Genomic DNA, 14,704 nt, shown 5'->3' on the forward strand with positions numbered 1-14,704 from the left:
GCATGGGATTAAGTTGCTTGGATAGTATTTGTGGCCGGTGAACTTACTTTGAGGTCCTGTTGGAAAACACGCTTGATCGACGTGGTTTCTAATAAGAATTCTTTGGGAGTTTCGGAACAAGTGGTGATCCTTGTGGACTTGATTCAATTATGTGTTTAGACATTTAAACTGTTTATATGTTTCGGGGATTGTATGTTTTGGGAGTTAAGTGTGTCTTGTTACTTAGTAGTGGCGAGTATGTGCTTCAGGGAGACTGTCGCGTTGTGCACTAAGTTTGATTTTGTTTTGGAATTTTATAGGATGTCTACATGAGGGAATAGAGGGCGGATGAGTAGTAGGGGTGTCGGTAGGGGCATGGCGGTTCTCCTAGCACTTGTCGTTACAGTATCGACTGTCGACGAGGAGGTTGCACGCGAGGTTGTGAGAGCGGTGCAAGACGCTCTAGCTCGCAATGAGGGGGACAATGGACATACCCTTAAGCTTACTAAGGAGTTTCTTCGCTCCAATCCACCGGAGTTTTTGGGAGAGGCAAAACCACTGGAGGCGAAGGGTTGGTTGGAACAAATTACCAAGACTCTTGATATGCTCAGAGTCGAGGACAAGGGGTTGAGGATTTCTTTGGCGACTTTCCAGTTGAAAGAAGATGCGAATTATTGGTGGAAGTGTGCGAAGGGTACTATAGGTGCCATGTGGGTTGCGTTTACCGAGGCCTTTTTGGCCAAGTATTTCCCTCCTTCTGCTCAAGAAAGGTTGAGGGAACAGTTTGTGGAGTTGTGCCAGGATGATACTCCTTTGGCTTAGTTTGACATGAGGTTCACTAGTTTGTCAAGGTTTGCTCCAGAGTTGTTGGCAACAGAGGAGCGTCGTTGTTATGAGTTCGAGAACCAGTTACGTGATGATATCCGAGAGAAGGTAGTTGGATCTATGTGAAAGAATTATTTTGCTTTGGTTGAGGCGGCGGCCCATGTGGAGGCCATGGTTTGTAGAGTTGGTCGGGTTAGAGAGGAGGCCGCTTCGGTAACTCCTATGGTCCATAAGCACTCTAGGCTCAGTAAGAGGTGGAGGCGAGCGCATGCTCACTTCCAGGCTCAGTCCTTGTCTTCATCAGGGGTTTCGAATTTGTCTGTTGGGGGACCCAGTGAAGTTCGGGCTCCAAATCAGGTTCCGAGTTGGGAGACTGTTGTTTGTTTTACTTGTGGTCTGCAGGGTCATGTTAGATGTTTTTGCCCTTTGTGTGTGAGTTCTTTGGGTGTTTCAGAACCTAGTCAGACCTTGTCCCATCAGTCCAGTCGGGGACGTTATCGGTATCAGACCCGAAGAGACCAAGCTTCGAGAGCTTCACGAGGGTCGACCTTTTAGTCAGAACAGTAGTGTCACCCTTGAGAGGGACTTTTGTTTTAGAGATCTATGTTATTTACTGTGAACTTTTGTTATTGATCGGTGTATTGTAAGATGTTGAGGCACCGTGGTTATGTGTTGCATATGTACATGTATTGTTGTTTGTTACCCTCATATGTTGGGGTTTGCAATGGAACTTGAACTCCCCACTATGTTTATGTAATGAAAAGTTGTGAATGGGATTGATGATCCTAGCGTTGTTTTATACTAAATATCGAATTATGTGATAGTCGTGTGGTGGCCTTTGATTCTTAATTAATTTGGAAACTGTTTGTGGAAAATGAGAAGTCTATGGAAATTTTTGTGACTAGCGTAATGTTAGGATGAGGGCCAAAATTTATTTTAAAGCTTTAATTGTGTTAAAGTTTAAGAAAAAATAAGACCTTAGAGTTTTGTAAAGACTAGAAGAAGTGGTATGCAATAAGTTTGCCGTGTTGTTAGGTTTTGGGTGGAGTTTTAAAGGGAAAGAAATTTCATGGGTAGACGCTCAAAATATTACTAGAGTGTGTAGACACCCCATTTTGACTGACCTTAAGACTCAGACGTCACCGATTGAGCGCTTGGTGATGTTGCATAATGTGCTCGTTCAGAAGTTTCAGAGTCTTGGCTGCGAGCCCTGCCTCCGGACTTCCGAACCCTCTTCTGTGCCTTGCCTCGGTTTGCGAACCAGACTCGGTTTTCTCTGTTTCTTTTTCTGAGGGGAGGGAGGGGCCCAGTAGACCATCTCTCAGTGGCCGTGGGCTACATTTTGTGGCCGCAGGCCATTTTGCCCATTTCGGAGTCCGGTTTCCGGTTTTTCGAGACCGTTGGCCGTGTGCCTCGGTTCGGGACCGCCTAACCATCTCCGTTCGCTCTGAATTTCGGCATACATCTTATTTTCTCCCTTTTGAGGGACACTGGGGTCTGAGAAACCCACTTCGTGGCCGAATGCCACTTTCGGTGCTTAACAGCCCATTTTCGGGACCCCGAACTGCGTGTTTTGGCCCCCGAGCTTTCGTTTTGCATCGGTTTTTGTTCATTTTTGGCAGGTACCTCTGTTTTATCACCGGGAAGGCCGTAGGAGGGTGGGAGGCCAGCAATTATCTTGGCAACTAGTTATGTTCCATTTTCGCCCTCCGACACCCGTTTTTCGCACTTCCGGGCCAATGTTGAACACCTTGGAGCTACTTTCTTCAACCCCAAACCACATATTTGTGATGTGCACACATGGGAGGACCCTAAAAGTTCATGGCCGGCCACTATTTCCATTTGACCCTTTTGAACTCCTCCTTCCGAGCCAATGTTGAACAACCTGGGCCCTTTTTCTTGAACTTTGAACCACATATTTGTGTTGTACACACATGGGAGGATCCTAATATCATATGGCCGGCCATTATTTCCTTTTGACCCTTTTGAACCCCTCCTAAAATTGGCTTGTTCTCTCTCCTGTTTTAGAATTTCCAAATTCGAACCACAGGGTTGTGATGAGGAAGCATGGGAGGACACCATTGTGTGGTGGCCGGCCACTATTTCAAGTTGACCCTTTTGACCCCTAGCTGGCCGGCTAGGGGGGGTGGCCGGCCGGCCACCTGCAACAAAAGTAAAGGGCCGGCCATGTCCCTCTCAATGTCCACTTTACAGCTGTGTAGCTGTTTCCCCCAGAAAATATCCCAATCCGGGGGATATTTTGTGGGGGAAAACTTGCCTATTTTCCCCCACCTTTTGCCCCTCCTTTACTCCCCTTTTCTTGTCCATATAACCAGCTGGTGGCATCACATTTAGGGGTTAGAAAATTTGTTCTTCAAGCCTCAAGACACAAATCTCCCTCCATCTCTCTTATTTTCCTAAAAATCCCTAAGTCTTACACCTTGTTTTCTTCATCACCACCAAGCTCTACCACCACCACTCCATTTCGGCAGCAAGGGGAGGAATTCCAGCAGCTAAAAGGCAACAAATTTGGTCCAAGAAGCAACAAAAGCTTTGGTCTTCAAGGGTGAGTGACATTTCTCCTCTTTTGACCCTTTTTCTTGATCCATTTGTAAGCCCTATATGCTTATTGTTTCAAGCTCCGGCCCTAACTGAAAGTGGCCTTCTTTTGAGCTCATTTTCACTTTTCATTAAGGACTCAACCCTGTTTGAGCCCTCCATGATGCACTTGCTTCATTGATCCTCTTATATGTCATAATCTTGCATGCTATTTTTGGCCCATGAGTAATCTGTTTTTGAGCATTATGTAATCTACGAATGTTCTTATTTTTGGCCCTTCTTCAACATTGTTGAAGGGCCCCTCACCATTTGATGCCTCCATGTGCCACTTGTAGTTATATCCCTTATTTGGCCCCCATTTTTGCATAAATTGGCAGCCCCCCTTGCTTCTGTTTTTGGCTTTTCTACAGAACTGAAAGTGGCCTTATTTTGACCTATACTTCATGTTTCATTAACATTTTTTTTCTGTTTGGTGATTATTTTGTATACTTCATGTTATAGCACCTTTTGAGCCTCAATCTTGTGCCGTTTTTTTAGCATGTTTGTATATTGATTTGGGGCTTTCCATATACTGTAAACATTCATATTTTTGGTCCCTCTTAAATGTTGTAGAAGGAAATTTTTCAGTTTGGATTTTTTTTATATCACTTGCTTCATTACCCCTCTCTTGGCCCCTATTCTTGCATGCCATTTTTGCCCTACCTATGCTTGCTGTTTGGCCATGTTTATAACTGTGAAAGTGCCTTTTTTGGGACTTCCTAGCTTCTGTATTTGCGTTGCATGTCCATATTGTGCATGTTTGGCATAGCTATAGGCCATTCCGGGTGCCTAATGTTGCATTTCGGGACCATTTCATGCTTCGGGTGTACTTTCGTCCCATTTCGGGACTTTTTTTCCCCACATTTCATTGCTGAAAATCCATTAGCATCCTTGCATGTCATTTCCATGCCATTGCATTGCGTATGTCATCGTCTCGGTTTGCGTGCCCGTGTGCACGCACTTCGAGGCACTTCATTTTCATCCATCGGCCTCTTATGTGAGTGTGGCTGAGGCTCTCTCATGTTAGTATAAGTCCATGTTGCATTCTATATGCCATTTTTGCCATATTGCATTGCGTATACCATTGCCTCGGTTTGCGTGCCCGTGTGCACGCATTTCAAGGCACTTCATTTTCATCCATCGGCCTCTTATGTGAGTGTGACTGAGGCTCTCTCATGTTAGTATAAGTCCATGTTGCATTTTACATGCCATTTCCATGCCATTGCATTGCGTATGCCATCGTCTCGGTTTGCGTGCCCGTGTGCACGCATTTCGAGGCACTTCATTTTCATCCATCGGCCTCTTATGTGAGTGTGGCTGAGGCTCTCTCATGTTGGTATAAGCCCATATCATGTTTCCATGTCATTTGCATTGCGTGTGCCATTGCCTCGGTTTGCGTGCCCGTGTGCACGCATTTCGAGGCACTTCATTTTCATCCACCGGCATCCTATGTGAGTGTGGCTGAGGCTCTCTCGTGTTGGTATAAGCCCATAGCATGTTTCCATGTCATTTGCATTGCATGTGCCATCGTCTCGGTTTGCGTGCCCGTGTGCACGCATTTCGAGGCACTTCATTTTCATCCACCGGCATCCTATGTGAGTGTGGCTGAGGCTCTCTCGTGTTGGTATAAGCCCATATCATGTTTCCATGTCATTTGCATTGCGTGTGCCATTGCCTCGGTTTGCGTGCCCGTGTGCACGCATTTCGAGGCACTTCATTTTCATCCACCGGCATCCTATGTGAGTGTGGCTGAGGCTCTCTCATGTTGGTATAAGCCCATATCATGTTTCCATGTCATTTGCATTGCATGTGCCATCGTCTCGGTTTGCGTGCCCGTGTGCACGCATTTCGAGGCACTTCATTTTCATCCACCGGCATCCTATGTGAGTGTGGCTGAGGCTCTCTCATGTTGGTATAAGCCCATATCATGTTTTCATGTCATTTGCATTGCATATGCCATTGCCTCGGTTTGCGTGCCCGTGTGCACGCATTGCGAGGCACTTCTTTTTTATCCATCGACATCTCATGTGAGTGTGGCTGAGTCTCTCTCATGTTAGTATAAGTCCATGTTGCATTCTATATGCCATTTCCATGCCATTAGATCGCATTCTGTCATTTTCTCGGTTTGCGTGCCTGTGTGCACGCATTTCGAGGCATCTCTTTTTCATAGCATAGTACATACTAGGTTGTATCTTAGATCGCATTCATGTATTTTCTCGGTTTGCGTGCCCGTGTGTACGCATTTCGAGGCATGTCATTCCATGGCATTGTGTATGTTAGGATTGTATCTTAGTTGCATTTCATGCATGTCATGCATATTACATCGTGTTCGGAATAGGAGTTAGCCCGGACACGGGAAACGAGGTACATTTCGTACTCCGAGTGACGGAATGTGCCTCAATTTCCCAGTCACCGACACTCCGGATTATCCATGATGGAGTTAGGTTTTAGCTGTATTTTCATGTGCATTCATCCTATATTGAATTATGCATTTCGACTCCTCGGCCATCATGCCTCGGTATGCGTGATTGGTGGCACGAGGATCGAGGCATGCATATATCTGTGCAAATACATTGCTATGCCCCTTTCCTGCTCTCTGTTGCAGCAAAATGAAGAATCAAAAACTTTTCGGAGCTTGGCACGCTTTTCGAGGATAACTGCTAAACAGAGGCTAATTGGGGCATTCCGGTGGATTTCCGCGCAAGGCAATCCAGACATGCATCATTCATCAGGAGCAAGGCAGTCCCTGGCTTGCATGCCAGTTTTATTTATTTTTTTAGTTAATTTGTTAATTAATTAGGATTTTGTAATATTTTGGACTGTAATATTCTTTTATTTGGGACTGTAATATTTGGACTGTATTATTTATTCGGACCCTCTATGCGAGGGCGCAACTGTAATAAGTGTGCGTGAGTGTGATGTATGTCTTCCAATCCCACGTCTTTCTCCCTTTTGTTTATCCGCTTATGATGGTTAGATTAGGGCATATCTCAATTAGCATACAGTATGACAGCATGTTTGCATTTCATTCATCTGTATTGCATGCACCGGGCTCGGCGCACCATACTAACTGCATTGTACTTTCAATTCCAAATTGAATACATGATAGTCGTAGCATTTCATATGCCATGTTTAGAATAGCCGAGCCTGCTATAGTTGCATCTTTGCATGTGTTGCATTAGGCATTTCTGTATACATAGGATCATGCATGATTTCTAATGTAGTTTCTGTTTTGGCTTGGAGTACTCTGTAAATTTTATGCTTTAGCATCTTTGCATGCGTGTGAGTGACTGCCATGAATAGCATGCTTACCATGAGGCTAATTGCTTACATGATATAAACTGCCTGAATGCCTGTGGGTGGCGGTTGGGTTACTTAAATTGGGATAAATCATCAAATGTTTCGAGCCTACCTGCGGGTAGCAAACCATTTTCAAAAAGCAAACATGAAATGTTTTGTTCCAATTCAGGCGATCCAGTCTATACTTGTATGCTGTGCGCATCACATAGTAACCTAGGCTAATAACCGGAATAAGAACTCACAATGTTTTCAAAAATAGATATCATGGTTAGTAGAGGCCGATCTTTGATCGGGCGAGCGGGGGTGCTCACGAAGTGACCTTCCCCAATCGTACCCAAGTTCCCGAGCCGAGGCAACTTTGGTGATGACGGACACGTGGCCTTTTGGCACCGAGTCAGGGTTTCCTAAATTTTCCAAAATAAAATATTTAGGTGGCGACTCTGTATCTGGCAAAGCAGTCCATGTTTGGCACTTCTTTCAAAAATCTGTTTTCTCAAGACGATTTGCCGGATTTGGACTCTTTGGTTCAGACTTAGAACCGTGACTACAAAATCGAGTCCGAGCTGTAGCGAGGTCCCCCGCGGGCTTGTTACAGAGTGATGTGTGGTTTGTGTTCTCAAGTGATGAGTGTACCATTGGTGAGAATTGTCTTGTGTGGCCAGGATCGTGTGATCGCTTTTGATCTATTCGGTCTTGTATTGAAATGTAAGAGTGTGTTTGCCATCTAGGCGTGTGAGTAGAATTTCTATGGGTACAATAGTAGGATAGCCTATATTGGGAAATCCGGAAAGACCCTGAAAGTATGTGAAACGGTGTTTGAAAACCTGTCTCTAGGTGAATGGAGTGGGAGTGTAGACCGCCCGAACTCGCTCCGCGAGCCCCCCTTTCGGAAAGGGCGCGAATTGTAGTTCTAACTACTACAGTTCGGACCCCTATCAAGGTTCTAAATCTAATCTCACAAAGTGTAATGTAAGCCTGATAAATCACTAAAGAGTCCAAATCCGGCAATTGGTTTTGAAAAATCAATTTTGAATCAAAAAACACCAAACATGGACTGTTTTGCCAGATTTCAGAGTCGTCACCTAAATATTTTGTTTTTTGGAAATTTAGGAAACCCTGACTCGTGCCAAAGGTCACGTGTCCATCATCACCAAAGTTGCCTCGGCTCGGGAACTTGGGTACAAGAGGGGAAGGTCCTGAAATGAGCACCCCTCTCTACTAACATGATATGTTGTTTCTACAAACACATGTGTTCTTATTCTGGTTATTAATATAGAATTACTATGTGATGCGCACAACATACAAGTATAGACTCAAACGTAAGAATTGGAACAAAACATCTCATGTTTGTTTTTCGAAAATGGTTGAAAGATGCTACCCTCAAGTAGGCTAAGACGCGGATTTGCCACCCTCAAGTGAGCTTAGAAAACATGATTTTCCGCTCTCAAGTGGGCTTAAAATGCACCTTTTGATGAATTGTTCCAATTCAAGCAATGAAGCCTTCATCCACAGGCATTCATGCAGTTAAACACTTAAGTAGTTAGCCTCATGGCAAGCATGCTATCATGGCAGTCACTTACACACATGCAAGGATGCTAAAGCATAAACACTCACAGTGTACTCCGAGCCAAAACAGAAGCTATGTTAGAAATCAATGCATGATCCTAGCTATGTTTGAAGTGCCTAATGCAACACATGCAAAATGCAACTAAGTAGGCTCGGCTATCTAAGATGACATATGAATGCAACAATTGATACATATATTCAAAATAGGTATTGAAATACAATGCAGTTTGAATGATGCTCCGAGTCCGGTGCATGCAAAACAAATGAATGATGCATGCATGCAAAGCATAAGGTATGCTAATTGAAAAATGCCCTAAACTAACCATCGAAAGCGATAAGTAAAATGGAGAAAGAAATGGGGGTTGGAAGACATACACACACGCACGCACGCACGCTTATTACAGTATTTGCCCTCTCGACGGAGGGTTCAAATACAAGCTAAGCTAAGCAATTAATTTCATTAAGCTAATTAGACTAATTATTACACAACCAAATTGAATAACTAGCTACAACTAATTATTACATCACTTTAACTAATTAACAAATTAATTAAGTTACAAAAAACAATTGCTAACTAACAAGTAAACATTTAAACTAAGCAGCTCCAACTCTGTTTGAAGAAGAAAAGGATGCATACTCGCACTCGGTTTCTCGCCTCGAAACACCTTCCGGTTTGCTCTTTCAGAGGCTCTGTTTGTAGGGTGTCCTCAAGAACTTGCTGCTGAAACTTACCAAATCAAGGCTAAGGAATGCACCAGTGGCCTACCGGCCATGAGGAGCTACTGCCGGCCACCTGTCGACCAAGAGTAGGCACTGCCGGCCATGAATAGGAGGGTGCCGGCCACCAATGTGGCCCTGCTGGCCACTGGTGTGCTGTGACACCATACTGCAACAAAGCATAGGATACAGGAAAGGGAGGGTCTCCCAAGGGTGTGTACGTACTGTACCACTCCATATCACTTCAAAACATCAATGGAGGGGCATCATTGGATCCAAGACCATCAACCGAGCATCTCAATGCATGATGGCCAAAGATCCAACTTGTACAAATTCAATGAATGCATGACAAACAAGACACTAAGACCACGGCCTTATCATGAGTGATCAAAGGCAATGGAGTCAAAGGGGATTGGCTCACTTTCATCACTTTGAGTATGAAGTGGGCCAATCCACCTTGTGTTCAACATAACGTCCGGTTGAACACTATGCACTGCACACAAACAACATGCTATGCAAACAATCATGCTAATCTTGACATGTTAAGGTAGCATGCATAAGACTTTATCATGCAAGCAATGCATGCATGGCATGTTTAAAGGCTAAGGCATCAAAACTAGTGAAGTGCAATACGCAAGAGGCATACAATACAATGCTCAATGGACTAAACCTGCCCCAAACAGACCTCATGTATGCCAAAACAAAGGCCTAAGCATGCTAGAATTGAAGCTCAAGGAACTAGACAAACATGCATACATGTTAGGCCACAAACAACGCACAATGCTCAACTCTCAAACATAATTAAAGAGTGATAAACATGACAGTGTAACAAGGCTATATGCTATGAAATTATGTATTAAATGATGCCAAGGCATACAATCATCACATTCAAAGCATGCTAGGGACCTCCAACACAAAGCTAGTGAAGCCCAACTACACTATAGCTATACAAAGCTAAGCATATATGACCAAGACCACTTCAAAAAAACCTTAAACATGTTAAATCAGTGGCAAAAATGTGTTGGAGCAAAGCTAACACATGCTAGAATGATGAACTAAAGCATGAAGCACGTTAGGCCAAAGAGCATGATTGCACTACAAGTACCAAAAGCAAGCAACCAATGACCAAATCAACCAAAAACAGAGTTATGGCAGGTCCAAAAAGTCACAAAAACATGCTTGGACTCAGCTTAAAAGAAGTAGAAAAACATGCTCAAGTATGAAGCCAACAAGGCAAGGAAGCAAGACAAGAGGAGAGGGGACCACCCCCTCTCATTTTGGACCTCAAAAACACCTTTCCACCACTGAAATTCCTCTGAGTTTCAGTGGTAGAAAGGCCATGCAAAGGCCACTACAAAAGCTTCAAGGAATGGCTCCAAAGCTTAACAAATAAGGCATACAAGGGGGTGAAACACCCCCAGCTCCCACAAGGCCTCAAACAAAAATTTTAAACACTTAAAAATAAAGCTTTTTGTAGTTAAAATTCAAGCCTAAAACAACATGCAAAGGTGGTTAAGATGGCATACAAAGATAAGCTTAAAAGGGGAATACATTCACCCTTGAAGAACAGCAGCAAAGCAGGCCTTCCTCTGAGCCAAAACCAGCCTTTTAAGTCCAAACAAGACCCTCAAGTACCTCAACAACAAAGTGATGGTGCTTTACTAGGTGTTGTAGTGCAAAAGTGAAGAGAAAATATACTTTGAGACACTATAAAGCACAATATAGAGAGAGAGAGCGAGAGAGAGAGAGAGAGAGAAAGAGAGAGAAAGAGAGTGAGAATTCCAGAGAGAGAGATATTTTGTCTCTAAAATTCTGTCAACCTCTGGAAAGGGGGAGGAGCCTCCCCTTATATAGAGCAATGCAATGCAAAGCTTGCTTGACAAGCTTGAAATGGCCTCCATCCCTCTATACACGTGTATGAAGGATGGCTTATTGAAAAACAGCTGCCTCAAAAGATCTGAAATAATATCTGCTGAAACAAGGTGTCCTGCCGGCCATCATTGGTGGCCGGCAGTGCCTCATTGATGGCCGACAGGCCTTATCAATAGCCGAGAGGGCCAAATCCATGGTCGGCAGCCCCTTCCCTATGGCCGGCAGGCCATCACAAACATCAATATGGAGGGACCAACGCATGGTCCAAAAATGAGACAGAATAGAAATAGGGTTTGGAAGGATCAAACCTGGAGCATTCCGTTGCGAAAGTTGAGCACTCGACGAATGATTACACTTGTCATCGGATGTATTTGCAAGCACATCCAAGTCTTGAGGATGGTCAAAAATGGGGTGTCTACAGTTGCCCCTCTTTGACAGAGCTCAGAGTCATGAAATGACATAGTGAATGTCAAAGCCCAGAGACGACCCATTTTTAACAAGGCCGAAGACTTAGACAAACAAACAAAATAAAGATACAGAAACAAATGGTTGCGCCAGTAGGCTGCCTACGTATCCCTTTGCAAGGAATCAAACGAGCGTAGTTCTGGGGCAGGATGCAAAATGATATGCAATATTACAAAATAAGTAATGATATGCAATGCAGTGAAATAATCAAACCATGAACAGTGCAAAAACCCCACAAATATCATAAAGGGATGGAGATGCAAAATCAAACTACGTTTAACATAGAAAAGGTGCCGGAGCCCTCAAACCACAATTCTTTTAGTGGAATAGGTGCATGCACATGCAGAACTATGTGTTTCGCATAAAGAATACAAATAATTGGGTGGGATGAAATAAGCGAGGAATGATCTGCTGAGGAAAGACCGTGATCTTACATTCTGAATGCAATAAAACAAAGTACAATGCAATGGACGCAACAGATAGTACAATAGATGCAAAAGGGGAACATACTCCAACCATGCTGAAATTATGATAGGAGGAAAAACAAATCCCAAACATGCCGAAATCGTGTGAGGAAAGAGACACTCTAATCACGCTGAAATCGTGAGAAGAGGTCTGAAAACAACCGCTCAGGGGTGCACTCAACACAACCTGAGATAAATTCCAAACACGCCGAAATCATGTGAGGAAAGGAACACTCTAACCACATTGAAATCGTGAGAAGAGGTCTGAAAACAACTACTCAGGGGTGCACTCAACGCAACCTGAGCCAAATTCCAAACACGCCAAAATCGTGTGAGGAACAGAACACTGTAACCACGCTGAAATCGTGAGAAGAGGTTCGAAAACAACTACTCAGGGGCGCACTCGACGCAACCTGAGCCAAATTCCAAACACACTGAAATCGTGTGAGGAAAAGAACACTCTAACCATGTTGAAATCGTGAGAAGAAGTCCGAAAACAACTACTCAGGGGCGCACTCGACGCAACCTGAGCCAAATTCCAAACACGTCGAAAATTATGTGAGGAAAAGAACACTCTAACTACATTGAAATCGTAAGAAGAGGTCCAAAAACAACCGCTCAGGGGCGCACTCGACGCAACCTGAGATAACTTCCAAACACGTTGAAATCGTGTAAGGAAATGAACACTCTAACCACGTCGAAATTGTGAGAAGAGGTCTGAAATAACCGCTCAGGTGTGCACTCGACGCAACCTGAGATAAATTCCAAATACGCTGAAATCGTGTAAGGAAATGAACACTTTAACCACGCTGAAATTGTGAGGAGAGGTCTGAAAACAACCACTCAGGGGCACACTCGACGCAACCTGAGAAAACTTCCAAACACGCTGAAATCGTGTGAGGAATGACACACTCTAACCACGCTGAAATCATGAGGAGAGATAAACAAATTCCAAACACGCTGAAATCGTGTGAGGAAGGGCACACTCTAACCATGCTAAAATCATAAGGAGACGTAAACAAATTCCAAACACGCTGAAATCGTGTGAGGAAGAACAGACTCTAACCACGCTGAAACCGTGAGAAGAGGTCCTAAAAACAAACCAATCAGGAGCGCGCTCGATGCAACCTGAGAAAGCCCCGGGGGACAACGATCCTTAACGCTACTCAGTGTAAAAGGATAAATGATACAAGATAGCATGAGATGCAAATAAATGCAATAAGTGCGATGATATGATACATGTTACAAGCAATGTATGATGTTTAGGGAAGGCCATGCTTTAAAAAGTACCTCATGAGGTGAGTGGCAATAAACCACTTTACTCTGATGGGGATCTTCCCTTGTGTTCTTCGAACTCATACCTTCAACTCACAGAACAAAGGTCCTGAAATGTTGACAGGGGTTCTTCACGTAGAACACTTTGGATGCCACTTTTCTTCCTGATCATATTCACAACTTTCCCTATTCTCCAACGGGGTGACAGACTAGGTTGGTTCAGTATCCAGAATTGAGGCGCAAACATGCTATCTCAATCTATGGGGCTGCCATACTGATTTCAAGCCGGGGATACACCCTTGGGTATTTAAACCAGACTTTAGTCTCGAAAATCCCAAACCTTTGTGTTCTAGGGAACAGCCATTCGAACTCTAGTTTCCATCGTCGCAGTCGATCTCCTAGGAACTCATTACAAACACAGTCAAGATGCCTTTGGCAGGGAAATAGTGCTCAGGGAGAGCACTTCTGATCGCCATTCTGGCTTGAAGTAGGCTTGTGCTTGAGCTTGAGATAGAGGTACACTCATACTTCGGAGCATTGACAAGGCCTGAAAAGGTACATTCGGAATGCAATCTCGGAATTTACAGAAGTTGAAACAAACTCAGATGTTCCAAATTTTCCCTTTTCTTTTGCTTTGCAGTCTGGAACCCATGTAGCTTCAGATAGGTCCTTGTTCTATTGTTTTCACATGACCTGGGTTGAACCCTACGGTTTATAAAGGAAAGAATCCTATTTTGCAGATCATGTGGAGAATAGCACAGCACTTTGAGCAAAAAATGATTTATTTTTGAAATTAAGAAATGAGTTCTCAACTGGGTATTGAGCCTATGACTGACCACAGTCAAAACGACTCAACAAAGCAAAACAGAGGTAAAACAACCTAAACACAAATATGACACTCAAAATTACTCAAAACAAGAATCGAGACAAACAAAAACACACATAACACTCAGATGTGTACCACCAGTGGGAGACCTCTCAGTTCAGGAGGAGCCAGTTTCTCCGGGTATTGTTTCCCACCCTTTCTCATTTGTGATTCTCACATCACTCTGGCGCTCAATCTCTTGTTTTCGAAAAAAGCCCTTTCCTCACTTTTTCTCTCAGCGCACATCTCTCTATTCTTCAATCTCTCATTTTTTATCCTTCCCCTGGGTGGTTGATGGATAAACAAGAAGTTGCGGGCTCTTGCCCCTAGCATTTTGCTAGATTCTCTTTCTTCCACTCACAACAGTGAGCTTTCCCACAAAGGGGTTGTGATGCTGCTGGATGTATAGCAGATCTGCAATTGACATCAGTTGACGATGCCCTTGGCTTAACTTGATCGAGGTGAGTTACAACATGTCCCACCGACCAGGTATACAATTGATTGGTCTCACACATTGCATTTTCTACGTCCCCATTTCGGGTTAGACGCCAGTTTGGGTGTGATCGTCTGGATGAGGGAAATGAATATCCAGCTCTATTTCCAGTCTGTGCTTTGCACTTAGCTTGATACCTCGCTGCTTGGAGGATGAGAGAGCTTTCGATCCTTTGCTGTTAGCTTCAGTTGTGCCCTTTCTAGCGAATATGGTGCCCTTTCTGGCAAGTATGTTGACAACGGGAAAAAACAGAAAACCTGACTCAGCTGTGCCCCTAACTCATCA

The 14,704-nt window shown here is 43.9% G+C and overlaps 1 pseudogene; it reads left to right on the plus strand.

The window, feature by feature from the left end:
• Positions 1–354: 354 nt before the first annotated feature.
• LOC145795577 (uncharacterized) overlaps positions 355–14,704 on the plus strand; it is a 34,602-nt pseudogene continuing 20,252 nt past the window's right edge.

Source organism: Camellia sinensis, chromosome 7 (genome assembly GCF_055761805.1).
Source record: "Camellia sinensis isolate YWXY chromosome 7, ASM5576180v1, whole genome shotgun sequence".
NCBI classification, from domain to species: domain Eukaryota; kingdom Viridiplantae; phylum Streptophyta; class Magnoliopsida; order Ericales; family Theaceae; genus Camellia; species Camellia sinensis.